The following is a 16,903-nucleotide window of genomic DNA, read 5'->3' on the forward strand; positions in this document are numbered from 1 at the left end:
CACACTTAAGAACCAGGCTGCATCCAAGCCTTGAACTTTCTGATTCTCTAAGTGGCCCTACGCCACAAATAGCTATGAATGTGCTCATGATACATTTCTGCTACCTGAAGTCCAAAAATAGTCATTTCTCTGTCAGACAAACATCGTGGGGGTTGTTAGACTGATCATGTCGTTGAATGATTGGGGCTTTTTCTTCAGAGCTATATTCTTACATCTGATTCATCCTTTTCTTTGATTAACTGGAGCCTCAGGCGGGTAGGAAAAGCTACAGGATACTTTGCTTTTTGTGAGTTAAAAAAAAATTAGGCAGCAAACATGGTTCAGGCCAGCATAGTGCGACGTGTACCAGGAATCGGCTCGTCCGAGCCACGATTCACGGCTCAGACCTCAGGACGAAAGCTTTTCCTCTGATCCTCCCTGAGGATGGCCTTTCTCCTCTCGGAACTGGATTTGATTTTCTTTCTTTCTTTCTTTCTTTTAAAGTCTTTATTGAATTTGTTACAATATTGCTCCTGTTTTATGTTTTGGTTTTTGGGCTGCGAGGCATGTGGGATCTTAGCTCCCTGACCAGGTATCGAACCCGCACCCCCTGCTTGGAATGTGAAATCTTAACCACTGGACCTCCAAGGAAGTCCCTGATTTTCTTCTTTTTATTCCTTTCAACCTTCCTCTCTTACTCTAAGATACTCCAGAATGCCCAATTTCTCCTCTCACTTATGTTAGTGTTTGGTTTCTCAGAAGCACTCCTTTTGGGGCGTTTCAGCACACGAATTTGACTAAGTTTCTTTCAGACTCAGAATTTTCTCCATAAAACCTTTCCTTTAGTCCTTATTCCTGCTTCTTTTTATCTTTGACCAGACCTCCATCTGCTTTGGATATAATACAAATGAGAGGCAATCCATTCCAGAAACCGGTTTTTGTCTAAAATGTTTCGTTACTGTCCCGACGCCTTACACCGTCTGACCTCCTTATTCAGTCATTTTCACTCACATGATTTGTGAGCCAAGTTTTTTTCTGTCTCCTCAACAACTACAGTCTTAACCTGTCCTGTTAATCCTTTTCGTCACTTTCATTCCTCCCTTTTTCTGGAAGTTACCTTGTTTCCCTTATTGGATTTATTTTAAGTCTTTTGACTCTCGATTGCTAACTCCAGTTGCAAAATTATAGTTAAAAATTATTATGCACCTGGCGTGCTGGAGAGGACCGGGCATCTGCTGCCTGTGAGCGGCGTGTGGCTGGTCCTTCTGCCCTGGTCCCATGGTGGGTTTTCCAACCTCTTGCGATGGGAGGAGTTAGCCTGTAACCGCAGACATTCAGAATGCCCCCAAACTGCAGAGGCCAACAGGTCCCAAGCTGAACCCTGGAAGCAGCGTCGAGAGGAACCAGCAGCGTCTGTCCCGCTGTCCATCCTCTCCTTACCACGTCTTTGAAAATGTGGTCTGGTGAGCGCTGAACATTTCCTGCCAATCTTCGGCTCAGCCACGCGGTGTGACCCTAAGAGCCATCATTAGATCCCCCTGCCCGTCCAAATGTCGTGTTCTGGCCCCTGCTCTGTGCCAGGACCTGCCAGACAGGGGAGAAGGAAGGCCCCGGGCCCGGCCACAGAGGAAAGGACTGGGGGTCCCGGCTTGTCCCCGAGATGCCCTCGTCTTCCAGACGAGGAAGCAGGGGCCTGGGGAGGCTGAAGGAGTCACCTGTTGGTCGAGGAACTGGGGTCGGCATGCGATGCTGACACGAGGAAGAAATCAGGAAGCGGAAGGGACAGATAGTTCAGGGATAACGGGTTTCCAGCCTATGCATGCTTCCTCCCCAGCGTGTGTACTGGATTTAAATCCGCAGGAAGTGTTGTCGCAAGAGTTCAGGGCTGCTGGTGAGGGGAGGGCTGAATGCAGCCCCAGAGCAGAAGGGGAGGGGGTGTCATGCCTCTGGGAGCATCGCTGGTTTGCGTGAGTCCTGATTTTTCAGGTGGCCTTAGTGACAGTTGACAAGGGGGGTGGCTTCTGTCATGGCCTGACCAAGGGCTGCTGCGGCTGCAGGGAGAGAAGACAGCGTGGAAGACCGTCCCCATCCAGGGGGAGCCAGGAGCTCCCTGTCCATTTTTGAAAAGTCCTTGGCAGCCAGGCTTACAGAAAAGCCAGCCGCGGACTGAGGGCTCCCGGGGACAGCACTGCCCTCCAGCCCCGCCCCAGACAGCCAGCTGGTTTCCTGGGTGAGAGCTGGGTTTTCTTGTAGTGAGAATCAGCGGGGAAGGAACAGAGGTGCAAAGTTAACCTGAAGCAGTGACAGGAGCCCCTCGTCATGTGACCTCAGGCTGCAGGGGGGCCCCCTGAGGGACAGGCTTGAGGAAGAGTCTCCACCCCACATCTGCCAAGTACCAGCTCCGTGACCTCGGACGAGTGATTCCACCACCTGTACTCGGGCATCTCAGTAGTACCCACCCTTGCCCACCTGGGCATCCGGGGGTAAGAGACCATCCCGTCCAGGGTCAGGCACAGCACGTGGGGCTCGGGGCCCCAGGGAATGGGGCTAAAGGACGATTCCTGCCCGTCCCTGCAGGTGGTTTCCTGTTCTTTCTTCTTCTGTCTGCAGTTACACATCTTGGGAGCCGCCCACACACAGTGCCCAGTTAGCCAGCAGCGCAGGAAAAGCAAGTCAGACATCAGAGCGAAGAGAATCGTGCTATTGCGCCTTCCCTCCTGTGCATTCGGCGTTTCAGCTCTTGTTCTGGTGTCACGTGCAGCCAGGCTCACAATCTCGTCATCGTGTGATGCTGCTCTGGGGACGGGAGTTCAGGGGTTAGTCAGCACTGATGGAGCCCGGCCCCGGGCACGCGAGGAGCGAGGGTTGTGAGGACGGCGGTTTGACTCTGGAAGTGAGTCGTCTTGCGGGGGTGGGGGGGAGTGAGAACATTACCCGAGGGACAAGGCTGGCGTTGGCCGAGAATTGATTTCCCCAGAGGAGATACTTGCTGACCCCCTGTACACGCGTTTCACAGGCAGATCCACTGCATCTGGTCTGAATGACGTGGGCCCTGCTGGGGGGGTGGGGGGGAGGAGGATAAGCTCTCTTCAAATGGCCTTGGCAGGAAGATGGGAGAGAAGTGGCGAGGCTGACTTCCACGCGCCCAGTTCCTGGAGATCTTGGTGGGGGGGGTGGGCGGGTGAGCAGGTGGGGGAGGGAGACTGAAATAATCTATCGTGCAATGTGGACATTTCTTGCAAGACAGTTTTTGGGCTCAAACATCATCCATTGCCTACATGTGCTCTCCTGGCCTCCACTCCAGCCCTGGGGGGGTGAAAGGACTGAGCTGAACGAGTCCCCGTCCTCTCATTCCCCTTGGCCGGTGACTGCTCTAGAAGCAGCCGTGTGAGACTGTGCGGCCGTTGATATATCAGCAGAAGTCTGTGGGTGGAGCTTCCAGGAAAACTTGCATTCTTCTGTGAAAAAGGGATAAATAAATGTGGCCGGGGCTGCTAGTTCCTCCCTTCTTTCTTCTTGGGATGTGGATGTAATGCCTGGAGATGCATAGCCATGTTGAGGTCATGAGGCTACAACGTGCAGAAGTGGCAGATACCGAGCTCCGCTCTCTGACAGCATCATTGCACAGCTGCACAGGCCAACCTCCAGGCTTATTAGGTGGGAAAAAGAGGCCATCTCTTACTAGCCCCTCATTCCCTCCTAAATAACAATTTCCTTAAGGATTTTTTTAAATTCTAAAAATAATATTATTTTAAAGTCTATTAACAAAAAAATATTCAGTGAAGGAGTTTTGGGAAAGTGCAAAAAAAAAAACACAGAAAAGAAAATAAAAACTTTCTTCAAACACCTAGACATCCATGTTTAACATTTTGTTGTCTGTCTTCTCCTACATTTTAAATGTATGTGTGTTTTTAAAACAAATTTGGGATCATGGTGTTTTTTTTTAAGGATTTATTTATCTATTTTATTTATTTTTGGCTGCATCAGGTCTTAGTTGCGACATGTGGGACCTTCATTGAGGCATGCGGGATCTTTTGTTGTGGCGCCCAGGCTTCTCTATGGTTGTGGCGTGTGGGTTTTCTCTTCTCTAGTTGTGGCATGCAGGTTGGGCGGGTGGGCTCTGGAGTTGTGGCGTGTGGGCTCCAGGGTGCGTGGGCTCTGTAGTTTGTGGCACGCAGGCACTCTAGTTGAGGCGCATGGGCTCAGTAGTTGTGGCACGTGGACTTTAGTTGCCCCACAGCATGTGGGATCTCAGTTCCCTGACCAGGAATCGAACCCGCGTCCCCTGTATTGCAAGGCAGACTCTTTACCACTGGACCACCAGAGAAGTCCCGATCACGTTGTTTTGTAAACTGGTTTTTTTCCTCTTAACAACTTGCCGTGAATGGCTTCCCATATAAGCTAATATTCACTTACAACATGGTTTTCGATAAAAGGATGCATGCAAAAAACAAACAAACAAAACCACCCTAAACTAAACCAAAGAGAAAAAACAGCAAATTGCCGCAAAAAGGCCAATAATAGCCAAGATTCTTTGAGGGACAAGGCACCCTGAGAAGCCTGCAGGATTTTGGGAATCACAGTGATGGCAGGGAACCTTTGGGGACCATTTTTACTGAAATGAAGCAATTTTCACTTCCTCTGGGATTCTTGTTTTTTAAGCTGTCTGGGAATCTCATTTCAGCCTCTTAAACACTTTAAAAAGGAAAATGGTTTATTATTGGTTCCCTGTCACCTCTTTCTGCCAAAGGGCCAAGACACTAGATCTTAACAGTGACATATATCTGTACACACACCCACGGGTACAATGGGCTGTGTGCCCAGGTCTCCATCAGAGCCATTCTGCTCCACACCTGAGAGCCAGCGCCCAGCAAGTATGCTCTTTGACGGTGGCCTCTGCCTGATGGCTGGTGTTTCGACTGAGTTCTGAGCAGACCTGTCCTTGTTTTCATGCTCGTTCCTCCACGATTGCTTCATCAAAGCCTAAACAACCAGTAGGCAATGTGGTGTTACCTTAAAAAGTCACTGGAGAGGGATGCAGGCCCCCCTCTGCCCCCTGCCTGGCTACAACTACACCTGTGATGTCTTCACCTCGATAGGCACCCACGCGAAGCCCCAGCTTTCAAGCAGCAACACTCGGCCTCCCTCCGTGGGCTCAGCGAGACCTGGAAGGGCTTTGAAGGGCATCGTGTCACGCCTTCGTCCGATTTACAAAACAGAAATGTAAACTCAGCTCTACCGGGTGAGTTTATAATCTAAACACACACCCACACGAGAAAGAGAAGATTAGAAATTACGCTCAAGAGCAGGGTTTTTTTTCTTTCTGGAATTAGCAAGCAAGTCATTGGGATTCCCGAATAGGCAACCAAGAGGTCAGTTACCAGGGTAACCAGATAAAACTCTTAAGTTTTGAAATGTGAGAATGTGGTCCAGCAGGCAGAGAGAGTTCATGTGAGCAGTGAGCAGACTGGCACATCGTTCAACGTGCTGTGACGAGCAGTTCCTGGGTGTCCAGGTGCTGGGACGCAGCGGGAAACACAACAAAGTCCCTGCACTCCTGGAGCTCGGATGCCAGGCCAAAGCCGCAGTCCACTTGGCTCCCACGATTAAAATCTATATGATGTATTTTTTTTTTTTAAAGAATTTCTTTTTTTTAATAGTAATCTTTTATTTATTTATTTATTATATTTATTTTTGGCTGTGTTGGATCTTCGTTTCTGTGCGAGGGCTTCCTCTAGTTGCGGCAAGCAGAGGCCACTCTTCATCGCGGTGCGCGGGCCTCTTCACTATCTCGGCCTCTCTTGTTGCGGAGCACAGGCTCCAGACGCGCAGGCTCAGTAGTTGTGGCTCACGGGCCTAGTTGCTCCGTGGCATGTGGGATCTTCCCAGACCAGGGCTCGAACCCGTGTCCCCTGCATTGGCAGGTGGATTCTTAACCACTGTGCCACCAGGGAAGCCCCTATATGATGTATTTTTAACTTTGAAGTATCACATACATCCAGAAAGGTGCATGAGACACGCAGTGTACAGCCTGGTCGATGTGCATAAAGCAGACACACCCACGTACCCAGCACCTCGACCAAGAGACAGGACTTGAGCAGCATCTTGGAAGCCGCTCTGTCACAGTCTCCCCGGGAGTAAGCACCCCTGACTTCTGACGCCATCATAGACTCGTTTCATCTGCTTTCGAACTTTCAATAAGTGAAATCCTAAAGCAGGTCCTTCTCCCCTGGCTTCTTTGTTCAGCATTATGTTTGTGAGATGAACCATGTGGGGTGAGTAGGTGTAATTGTCATTGATGTAAAGTGAACTGTTACGTGAATACCCCTCTGTTTGTCCATCCACGGTGGCCGAGCAGTTAGGAAGTTCCGGCTCTGGGGCTGTTACGGGACTCGGTGTCCAGCTGCCCCCTGGGAGTGCGGGCGCTGGGCCACAGCTGCGCCTGCAGGCGGCTTCCCGGTGGCTTATTCCGGCTTCCGCTCACATCAGCGGCTCCGCACCCTCGCCAGCACGTGACACCGCCTGTGCTTTTCACATTCACCACCTTGGAGGTGTGTCTCTGTATTGTCTTCCACAGCCTTTTACAACACAGGCTGGGGATAGGTAACAGGAGAAAGGTGTCATGGCAGGTTGTGATGTCCAGAAATGGCGGTCACCGTCTCCCCTGGGACCCCCTGAAAAATGGTGGGCAATCACTGTGTTAGCTATTGTCTTGTTCTTGACTCAGGGAGAATATGGTGCATGTTTTACTGTTAAGTGGGAGATTTGCTGTAGGTTTTTGGTAAAAACTGCGAGTTAAGGAAATTTCCATCTATTTTAAGTGACTAAGTTCTTAGTGATTTTCCTAATAAACTTCTTTCATTGATAAGTGTAACTTCAGTTCAATAGACGATCTTTTGACTAGAAATGACCCAGATTCTGTCGCTGGTGACTGGATCAAGAAAGACCAGTTTGCCCCCACGCAACCGAATTCTCCCTGAGACTGGAATTCTCAAATTGTTGCTGAGTTTGAGGAGCAGCTGCAAAGCCGAGCAGGGAAACCCTGCCGGGGGCATCGCCTCTGCTCACTCCTTGTGTAAAACCCTATCTCGTAACGCTTTGACCATCAGCATCTTCATTTGTAAACGATGGAGCTGGACCAGGGTTCTGGCCATAAGGTCCTTGGCTGTGAGTCTCTGAGGCTATAAAGGGGACAATAAACTGGAAGGTAATACGTATTTAAACCCCAAATAGTTATTCGGTGGTGGGATTGTGGGTGCTGTTTATTTTGAAAAGATCTTAGTGTGATTATATGGCCTTTTTCATAAAGGAGAGAGTGTGCCATGGGCCGTATGTTTTCACCACAAAAGGTACACATAACACTCTGTTCTGCCGGAGAAGAAAGAACCAGGAAAACTGGATTTAACAGTCAGTCTGGAGGATTACTGAGGGGTGAATATCCATGGCTGACCTTCTGAGGCCCAGCTGTGGGCTCTGTTTTTCCCTGTTTTGGGGGCTTAAGCAAACTGTCCTTTGACAGGAAAACAGAAGCCCCGCGAACTGGGCTGTTGCAGAACTGTACCAAACTGATTGGAAAAGTCAGCTTCTGCCTGATTTACCGAAGTCTTTTTGACCCTGGTGCAGCCACCAGCAACCAGCAGTCAGCAAATGGCAGTCTGCTGCGCGGCATGCAGGATCTTAGTTCCCTGACCAGGGATCGAACCCGCGCCCCCTGCAGTGGAAGCTCGGAGTCCTAACCACTGGACCACCAGGGAAATCCCCCTGTCTGGGTTTCTTATGAGCCACGGTACATGGGATAGACTATGGGGCAGCAGAAAGTTATTCTGAAAACTTGGTCAAGAACATTTGTTCCAATCCTCTAGCTGCCTGTCACTGCAAGATCTTGGCCAAATGCTCACAGATCCTGAAGCTGGACAGACCGGGTTCAAATCCCAGGGGCACCACTTACCAGCTGTGTGACCTGGGTACATACATGACCTCTATTTCTTCCTGAGTAAACCTGGAATAATAACAAACATATCTAGCTCAGAGGGCTTGTATAGGTTAACTGAATTAATCCATGAAAAGAGCACAGTAAATGTTCAATAAGTTTAGCAGTGGTGATGGTGATGAAGAGGATGATGATGGTAGTGATTATGATGGTGACAATGATAGTGATGGTGATGGTGGTGATGGGGATGATGGTGATGATGATGGAGGTGGGGGTGTTATCACAATCATGGTGACAATGAAAACGATGATGGTGATGGTGGTGATGGTGATGGTGTTGGTGATGGTGATGATGATTATGACGGTGATGATGATTATGACGGTGATGATGGTGGTGATGGTGATGATGGTGATGGTGATGTTGGTGATGGTGATGATGGTGATGGTGATGTTGGTGATGGTGATGGTGATGATGATGGTGATGATGATGATGATGATGGTGATGGTGATGATGGTGATGGTGGTGATGATGGTGATGATGGTGATGGTGGTGATGATTATGACGGTGATGATGGTGGTGTTGGTGATGATGGTGATGGTGATGATGATTATGACGGTGATGATGGTGATGGTGATGATGGTGATGGTGGTGATGATGATGATGATGGTGATGATGATGATGGTGATGATGGTGATGGTGGTGATGATTATGACGGTGATGATGGTGATGGTGATGATGGTGATGGTGGTGATGATGATGGTGATGATGATGATGGTGATGATGGTGATGGTGGTGATGATGATGATGGTGATGATGGTGATGGTGATGATGGTGATGGTGATGATGGTGATGGTGGTGATGATGGTGATGATGATGTTGGTGATGGTGATGGTGGTAATGATGGTGATGATGGTGATGGTGATGATGATTATGATGGTGATGATGGTGATGGTGATGGTGGTGATGGTGATGATGGTGATGGTGGTGATGATGATGACGGTGATGATGGTGATGGTGATGATGGTGATGGTGGTGATGATGATGATGATGATGATGATGGTGATGATGATGATGGTGATGATGGTGATGGTGGTGATGATGGTGATGATGATGACGGTGATGATGGTGATGGTGATGATGGTGATGGTGGTGATGATGATGATGATGGTGATGATGGTGATGATGGTGATGATGATGATGGTGATGATGGTGATGGTGATGATGGTGATGGTGATGATGGTGATGGTGATGATGATTATGATGGTGATGATGGTGATGGTGATGGTGGTGATGGTGATGATGGTGATGGTGGTGATGATGATGACGGTGATGATGGTGATGGTGATGATGGTGATGGTGGTGATGATGATGATGATGATGATGATGGTGATGGTGATGATGGTGATGGTGGTGATGATGATGACGGTGATGATGGTGATGGTGATGGTGGTGATGGTGGTGATGATGATGGTGGTGATGATGATGGTGATGGTTGTGGTGACCGGTTTGTGTTGGTCTCAGACTATTGGCTGGGAATGCCAGGGGTGCTCGCCTTGTCCTGCACTGCTTGTGGCGAGCCCCCAGAAACATTTCCCCTTTTGGAACCAGTGTTGTGGCTGGACCAGCCCCTGTGGTTCTTTTTATGATGGCAAGATACACCTCAGCAATAACCATCAGGGAACTTTGAAAAAGCAAGGTTTATTACTCACAAAAGTCCTGGAAGGTACCCAGCGAGGTGAGAGAGAGAGAGAGAGAGGGCACAGGCCTGAGGTTCTACAGTTATTGGGGTTGAGGGTGGGGTACCTAGGGTTTTGCAGCTTTATTCTTTGTTGACAAATTGAAAACATAAGAGCGAGAATTAGGGTGTTGGGAAGGAAAAGTGGGGTCACTCAAGCAGCCAGTTATCTGGGTCACCTAGGGCTTTCTAAAAGGAGAACTTCATGGGCGGGGTGGCCTGGCTCTTTATATGCTTGCGTAGCTGGTAACTGTGTCACACAGCTGGCAATATGTTTATTCGAGATGGATGTCTCTGAAATGAAAGCCTCGGCAATCAAAAGCTTATTGTCAGGCACTTACTTTACAGCGAGGGTGGCGATTAGTATGAACACATTTTGGCCTATTTTTACATCAGTCTCTAAGGCCTGTTCCAGGAGGTCTTCTATGAAATCTTTTATCATCCAGAGAATCAACCCAAAGATATCAGCTGCAGGACCACATGTCAGCAGGACCCTGGGGTCCCCTCTTCCAGCCTCAGTTTAGCTTTTGTAGCTCACGTAGGCTGCAGAGCAAGCAGCCCAGGCCTGCCTTCTACGATTGCTTGCAGCCCTGCAGATGTTGAACTGAGCTGTGATATCTCAGTCGGGCAGAACCACCTGTACTTCAGGGCTAGAGATGTGCAGAACAGTGACCCACGGGCCCCTGCCTCTCTCCAAAGAGTGGATCTCCTCCCTACCTTCGTGGACAAAGCGCCACCTCCCTGGGCACCTGGTGTATTAGCAGGTCGACTCCCAGAAGGCCCAGATGCTGTCTGCTTCAGAGTCAGTGCTCTGCGATCACACAGCAGAACTTGCGGCGTCCTCCCTCTTCTCCAGCGAGGCCTGTCTCCTAGAGCCAGCTGGGTGATGACACTGGCCTGCGCTCTACCCTCTGGTCCTCTCGGGGGTGCTGCAAAGCCGGGGCTGGTTTTATTACTCTGTCTGTGGCTGAAGCCGAGAGTCAGAGGCCTGAGCAGCAGTGGCCGCAGCCCCGTGACGGCCCTCACCGCCCCTCAGTCCTCTTTTTCCACTTCCGGCCACGTTGGGACCCGCTCTGGCTTCCAATGCCCCGGCCTTGCTCCTCCCGAGAGCCGGCCCTGTGGAAGGGGGGCGGGCTGCCGAGGACTCTAGGTGGGGAGAGGTGTCCTGGCTGAGTCGGGGCACGGCTGCCGGTCGAGACCCTCCAGTTCTCAGGAGCAGCGTCCTTCCCAGCGCTTCTGACGTCCTCGCTTCGTTGTGGGGAGATTGTTGTTGCTGTCGTTTAAAAAGTCCTTTTCTTCTCTGTCTGCTCCTCAAGGAAGGTCCTGCCACCGGGGTTAGGCCCAAGGTGATTCCGTGAGAGACACTGTCAGTTTCTGCTTTTGGAGGGAGTTAAGAAAAAACCCAAAGCATCCTAATTCCTGTTTGGACCCTCTTCAGACCGAGCCCAAGTCTGCCTGCCGGGGATGAGCAGAAAATTGTAAAACAAAGTGCAGTTGACGCCCCTCTCTGCAAGATGTTTTCCTCCTTCTCTAAATCCAAACTTTTTTTTTCTAATAAAGGAACTTTGGGAAAAAATGTCTCAATGTAAATAGATTTTAATAAGCACTTGTTGGACTCTGCCTGGCAGGTTTTCCCATTTGCCGTTCAGAGCTTCCTTGAGACAAAACACCCAAGTCTTCCTGACCCAGGTGCCACCCGGGAGCCAGTTTCATGTGGGGCTGTGATGAGAATTACACTGGTGAGAATGAGATGATAGAGAAAATCTCCAGGAAAATGTCAAGAGTGCTTTAAGCCTCCTGAAATGAAGGCCCAGTCCCAGCGGCCGAGCCGCCCACCAAGCTGGACCCGGCAGAGTGCGGAGTTGGCCGGAGAGGCAGGGCCGATCCTCCCCGAGGCCCAAGGCCAAGGCCCAGGCAGAGGCCCTGCTAGGAGAGGGGCCACCGCAAAAGGCCCAGGAGTAGACGTGACCGAGGTAGAAAGCAGGGCCGAGCTGTGCCCCCAGGTGGCAGGGGAGGTGGAGGGGGTGGCTAAATGGGGACGGCCCACCCGTGCCCACCCCTCGGAGCCCCTCCTGCATTTCCAGTCCCCTTGGCTGCAGCCGGAAGCCCGCACATCTGAGCCTCTGTCGGGCAGCTGCAAACTGGCTGCTCCTCCTGCTGGTCTTCGAGCCTCCCAAGCCCCACGCAGCTCCTGCCCCAGGTGCCTGGGTGTCCAGGTGCTCCAGGTGTGCCCCAGGTGCCTGGGCCTCCAGGTGCTCCAGGTGTGTTCCAGGTGCCTGGTCCTCCAGGTCCTCCAGGTGCTCCAGGTGTGCTCCAGGTGCCTGGGTCCTCCGGGTGCTCCAGGTGTGTTCCAGGTGTGTTCCAGGTGCCTGGTCCTCCAGGTGCTCCAGGTGTGCTCCAGGTGCCTGGGTCCTCCAGGTGCTCCAGGTGCTGTTCCAGGTGCCTGGGTCCTCCAGGTGTGTTCCAGGTGCTGTTCAAGGTGCCCGGGCCTCTAGGTGCTCCAGGGGCTCCTCCACAACACCTGCTCCAGGTACTTAGATGATGCTGAACTCATTAGTCAATGTGTTAGCCAATCGCTTTCTCACTTGCTCCCCAAACCAAACTCCCCAGCAGTCACTCAATCAGCATATGATTATCTGCATGAAGTATCCGGCACTGCTGTAGACGTGGGGAGGCCCCTGTGAACGAAGACGGGGTCCCAGCTCCTGGAGCCGATGCTCCTTGTGTGGGAAACAACAATCAAAAAAGCACACAGGGGTTGAGAGGCCGGAGAACTCAGAGTGCGGCCCCGGACCAGGACCGAAGGGCCCGCTTCCCCACGGGGGAGGGGAGGGCCGGCCAGGCTCGGGAGGGTGGCAGGGACTCTCAGGGGGTGAGTGCGGGATGCGCAGGGACCCCTTGGTGCCGGGCCGCTTTCCGCTCACAGGGGACCCCGCAAACACCTCGCCTTCAGTCCTCCCACAATAGCCCTGGGAGGAGGCGGCCCGACAAAGGAGATTCAGGAACTGACCTGAATCCACATGACTAATAAATAAAACGAGCCCTCACAGCCTTCCTTCTATCTGTGGAGAAAAAACGAGGACAATTCCTTCTAAAGATCTGCTTCACTCTGCAAAGTCCCGTGAAATGAGTGTTTCTCTGGAACTGGGGCAGTCACAATGGAACAACGGCCCTGACACCATCTGCTCCCCGCTCGCGTTTGAATAAGGCCCATGCGCGTGCCCCCCACGCGGAGATTCAGGGGAAATTGGGTTTCTGTGCACCGCTCGGCAGGGGAAGGCGGCCGGCATGGGAGGCCGGCCCTCGGCTCCGCAGCCTGACCCAGTTAGCGCCCCACGGCCAGGTGCAGACCCCACGCGGGAGCTCGGGGTGCCCCACGGGCGGGAAGGAGGGTCGCCGGGGTTCCTGGAACCTGCACCTGCAAGGGACCCCCAAATTAGAAAGGGGACGGGCTGAAACGCCCCACCCACCGCGGGGAGGCAGCCCCAGCCGCAGCCTTTGTGCCCAGCGTTTCGGGCTGGGAAGGTGACTATCCGTCCAGTTGCCGCTCCCCGGCCCGAGCTGTGGCTGGAGGTTCCCCGGGCCCAGTCAACAGCACTGACCACCTCGAAAGCCCAGGGCTGGGCCCCGGTCAGGAAGCCCGATGCCGCAAGGCCCTACGTGGAGGCAGGGGTGGCCGAGAAGCAGAGTCTGAGACAAAGCCGGGCGGGGCCGCCACACTTGACCAGGACGCCCGGTGCTGAGTGAATAGCAGCCACATTCTGAATCCCTAGGCAGACCGACCTTGTACATGTAGGATCTAATGTAATCTTCATGAAAGCTACCTTCGGTGACAGATCTGCTACTTGCCACGCATTGTTCTGGGTGCAAGGGACACAGCAGGCAGCAGGAAGATGTTCGGGAAGGCTTGGTCTTTGTGCAGTTTCTGAAAGGGGAGGAGAAAGGCAAGGTGTAAACAAAACATAGGGTCAGATGGTGAAAGTATCTGCTTTGATTTCCAGCCGCACCCTCCGGGGCAGAGACTGCCTATTAGTCCCCAGGGTCTATGTTCTTCCATAGCAGTAGAACCCCAGGCTTTACCTGTGTGCATGGTAACTCAGAACAGAGACTTCATTTCCCCCGGCCTCTCTTTCTGCTGGTGAAGCAATTAACTGAGAGGTGGCCAATGGGATGTAAGCTGAAGTCATATATAAAATTTTTGGAGGCATCTTTAAAGGCACAGGGCATGACCCTCCTCCCTTTCCTCCTTTTTGTGTCCTGGAAGGTGGACATAATGGTTGGTGCTCCAGCAGCTATCTTGGATCATGAAGGAAAAATAAACCATTTTGTTTAGTCTATGGTTCTTTGGGGTTTTATTTCTGTTATTCACAGCTGAACTTAATCTTAACTAATTTAGTCCCTCTTACTAACTGTGGGACTTTGAGCAACTGGCTCAAACCTTCTTTTCCTCGGCTATAAAATGGGACACATTGTAATACCTACTTCGTAGGGCTGCATATGCCAGTGGCTTTCAAAGTTGAGTGTGCGTCAGAATTACCTGGAGGTTATTAAAGCCCAGAGCGCCGAGCCCCACCTGCAGAGCTTCTGATTCAGTAGAAACTCAGAAATGTGCGTTTGTACAAATCCTCAGATGTTGCCGCTGCCGCTGGGCAGACACTACACCTTGTAACTGCAGCCCTGCGTAAGCGCCCCTGCCCCACGCTGTGCAGCCCCCCGGAAGGACACGAGGGAGGTCCAGACTGCACCCCCAGGTGCAGCATCCCGTGACCTTTCACCTCTGTGCCTCTCCTGGGCCCCTGGGGCCCTGACCCCCGATTTCTGGAGGAGTGAACCCGATTCAGATGCCGTGTGCAGAGGGCTGCAGTGGAGGGCCCAGGGCCCAGCCCCAGGGGGGCCTCTGGGCACGAGGCGGCCTCTGCCCACTCCACCTGCGGGGAAGTGGCCTCCACTCCCATTAGTCGCAGGGCGGCTCAGGCAGCGAGCACCACCTTCCAGGCCCCCCTTCTGCCACACGTGTCGTCCTACCGTCTGCAATGGCCGGTGGGGGACCAGCCCTGGCCCGGGGCTCCTGGATGGTGAGCAGGACAGGCGTGTGCTTCGGACACGTGCACCTGCGCTCGGAAAGGGGCCCGTGAACACGAGTGGGACTGAGGCTGGGCACCCCTTCTCCATTGGCCATGGCAGAGACTGCTTCTCGTGTGAGAGGGGCCCGGGCGCCAGCTGACTCCACGAACCCCTCCCCGCCAGCCGCTCCAGCGTCATGAGCGGGTGTTCACTGCTAAAGGCTGCACCGAGAGGGCGTGGGGACAATGCGTGTCCCCGACCTAGTGGCTAAGAGGGCAGGCTCTGCAGCTCCTTAGCTGTGTGACCTTGGGCGAGGGGTCGAACCTCTCTGAGCCTCAGGCTCCTGCTCTGTAAAATGGGGGTGATCATAGTCTCTAGACCCTGCAACGACCCAGGTGCTTGTTGTAGGCAACATAAAATTAATTAGCTCTGCTAATTGAAGCAGAAAAGACATTTCCTCAGAGGATATTGACAAAGGGGGCTTCCCTGGAGCCCCCAGGAGGTGACTGTACTTCACAAGGCAGGTGGTTGCCAGATGCCCCCAGAGATTCTGATGAACTCTGATGAACTCCGATTCTGATGAACGGGGGAGAGGCCCAGACACTGCCATTGTTATTTTCAAGCTCCCCAAATGTTTCCAAGTTGAGTCGGGCTTAAAAAGTACTGCCCTGGACCTTTATATATGAATTCTGAAAACTTTTTAAAGGGAAATGATGAAATGATCTAATAGCCCCAGAGCCTTCAGAGTTTCTGTCCGTGCAGACCCAGGGCTGGTACACCCTGCTTTAAATGAACCGAAGTACAGTGCTCGAGGCTAAGCAGACTCAGCCAAAGGGCTTGTTAAAGAACGTCTGCTTTTAAGGGGTACTTAAGCAGTTAAAATATGACTCAGTTCGCTGTCTCATAACTGCTTTAAATAATTTCCGAACAAGGTGGAGTCAGGGACGGACGAGACGGTGTGTTTGCACACAAGAGGAGCTGCCCCGCTCGTTCAGACAGTCCGGTGACCCGCCGGCCACGCAGGACCAGTGCCTGCCGTCTGGACGGTACTTGGGCTTCACGGAGCATTAAAAAGAAATGAGGAAATGAGGAGGAACGTAGCTAATTCTGGGAACAAAGCTGAGATTGCTGGAACTGGGGACTGGCAAGGTTATTGCTCCTTCTTGCGTCACTTTTTGGCCGTTCTTTCCTCCCCAGTCTGGGAAGGCACCCACGTGGCCATAGCTTCCTGTGTCTGCCATAATAAATGGCCACAAAGTGGGGGCTTCCAAGGACACAGATTTGCTCCCTGTCTGAAATCAAGGTGTTGCAGGGCAGCGCTCCCTCTGAAAGCTCCTGGTAGCTGTGGCCGCATCACTCGGCCTGTGTGTTTGTTGCCTCTTCTGTCTCTTATCAGGGCACTGTCATTGGATTATTACCTGATTACTCAGGTAATCCATGGTGATCTCATCTCGAGATCCTTCATTTCATCTGCAAAGACCCTGTTTCCAAATAAAGTCACCTTCACAGGCTCTGGGATGGGACATATCTCTGTGGACCCACTGACACCTTTGTTCAAAGTGCATTTCTACGTTGAGCCCGGACTGGTTCAGCATTCTGAATCCAAAAGTATGCTTTGACCTAGCTCTGGATTCCAGATTTGGGTAAAAACATCAGCTTCTGAAGGGCCCTTCAGAGTTGGCCTCCGCTGAGCTGGGGCCCTGATTCTCAAACCCTACTTCTGCTTCTCCAAGGTTAAAATGCAAGGATGGGGGACAGGGGGTCATCTAAAGTCATTTAAAATGCAGATTCCAACCAGAGGTCTGGAGTGGGGCTGACTGTCTGCGTTTCTAACAGCTCCCAGGTGATGCTCATGCAGAGAAGCAAGCCTCCGGTGAGTGTGAGAAATACCAGGTCCCTGCCTCGCCCAGTCTCCACCCAGGATGGTGGTGCAGGCAGCCTCTGACACCTGAGAAACCGGTCCGGCAGCCCCCAGCCCCAGGCTCAGGAGCAAGGCCAGAAATGAGCCCCGGCCTGCTCCTCCCCAGAGGCACCTCGGGATCCTGGAGGCCAAGGGGCTCTCCCGCCGTGGTTAGGAATTCCAACGGAGCCCATGACCCGTCAGGAGAAGTCTGCACTCTTCCCACCACGCCCACCCCCACCCCCTCTCTCTTCTGCCCTCTGACGAGTTCACAGTCTGGTACTGAGACCAGCCC

At 52.3% G+C, this 16,903-nt stretch overlaps 1 long non-coding RNA gene across 1 annotated transcript; it reads left to right on the forward strand.

Annotated features, from left to right (window-relative positions):
• The first annotated feature begins 11,936 nt into the window (after positions 1–11,936).
• Positions 11,937–15,262, forward strand: LOC309650401. The gene is made up of 3 exons (XR_014257559.1): positions 11,937–11,961; positions 12,010–12,062; positions 12,140–15,262. It is a non-coding gene; the product is annotated as an uncharacterized lncRNA (long non-coding RNA).
• Positions 15,263–16,903: the final 1,641 nt, after the last annotated feature.

Source organism: Balaenoptera physalus (assembly GCF_965194825.1).
Source record: "Balaenoptera physalus genome assembly, chromosome: 20".
Lineage (NCBI taxonomy): Eukaryota > Metazoa > Chordata > Mammalia > Artiodactyla > Balaenopteridae > Balaenoptera > Balaenoptera physalus.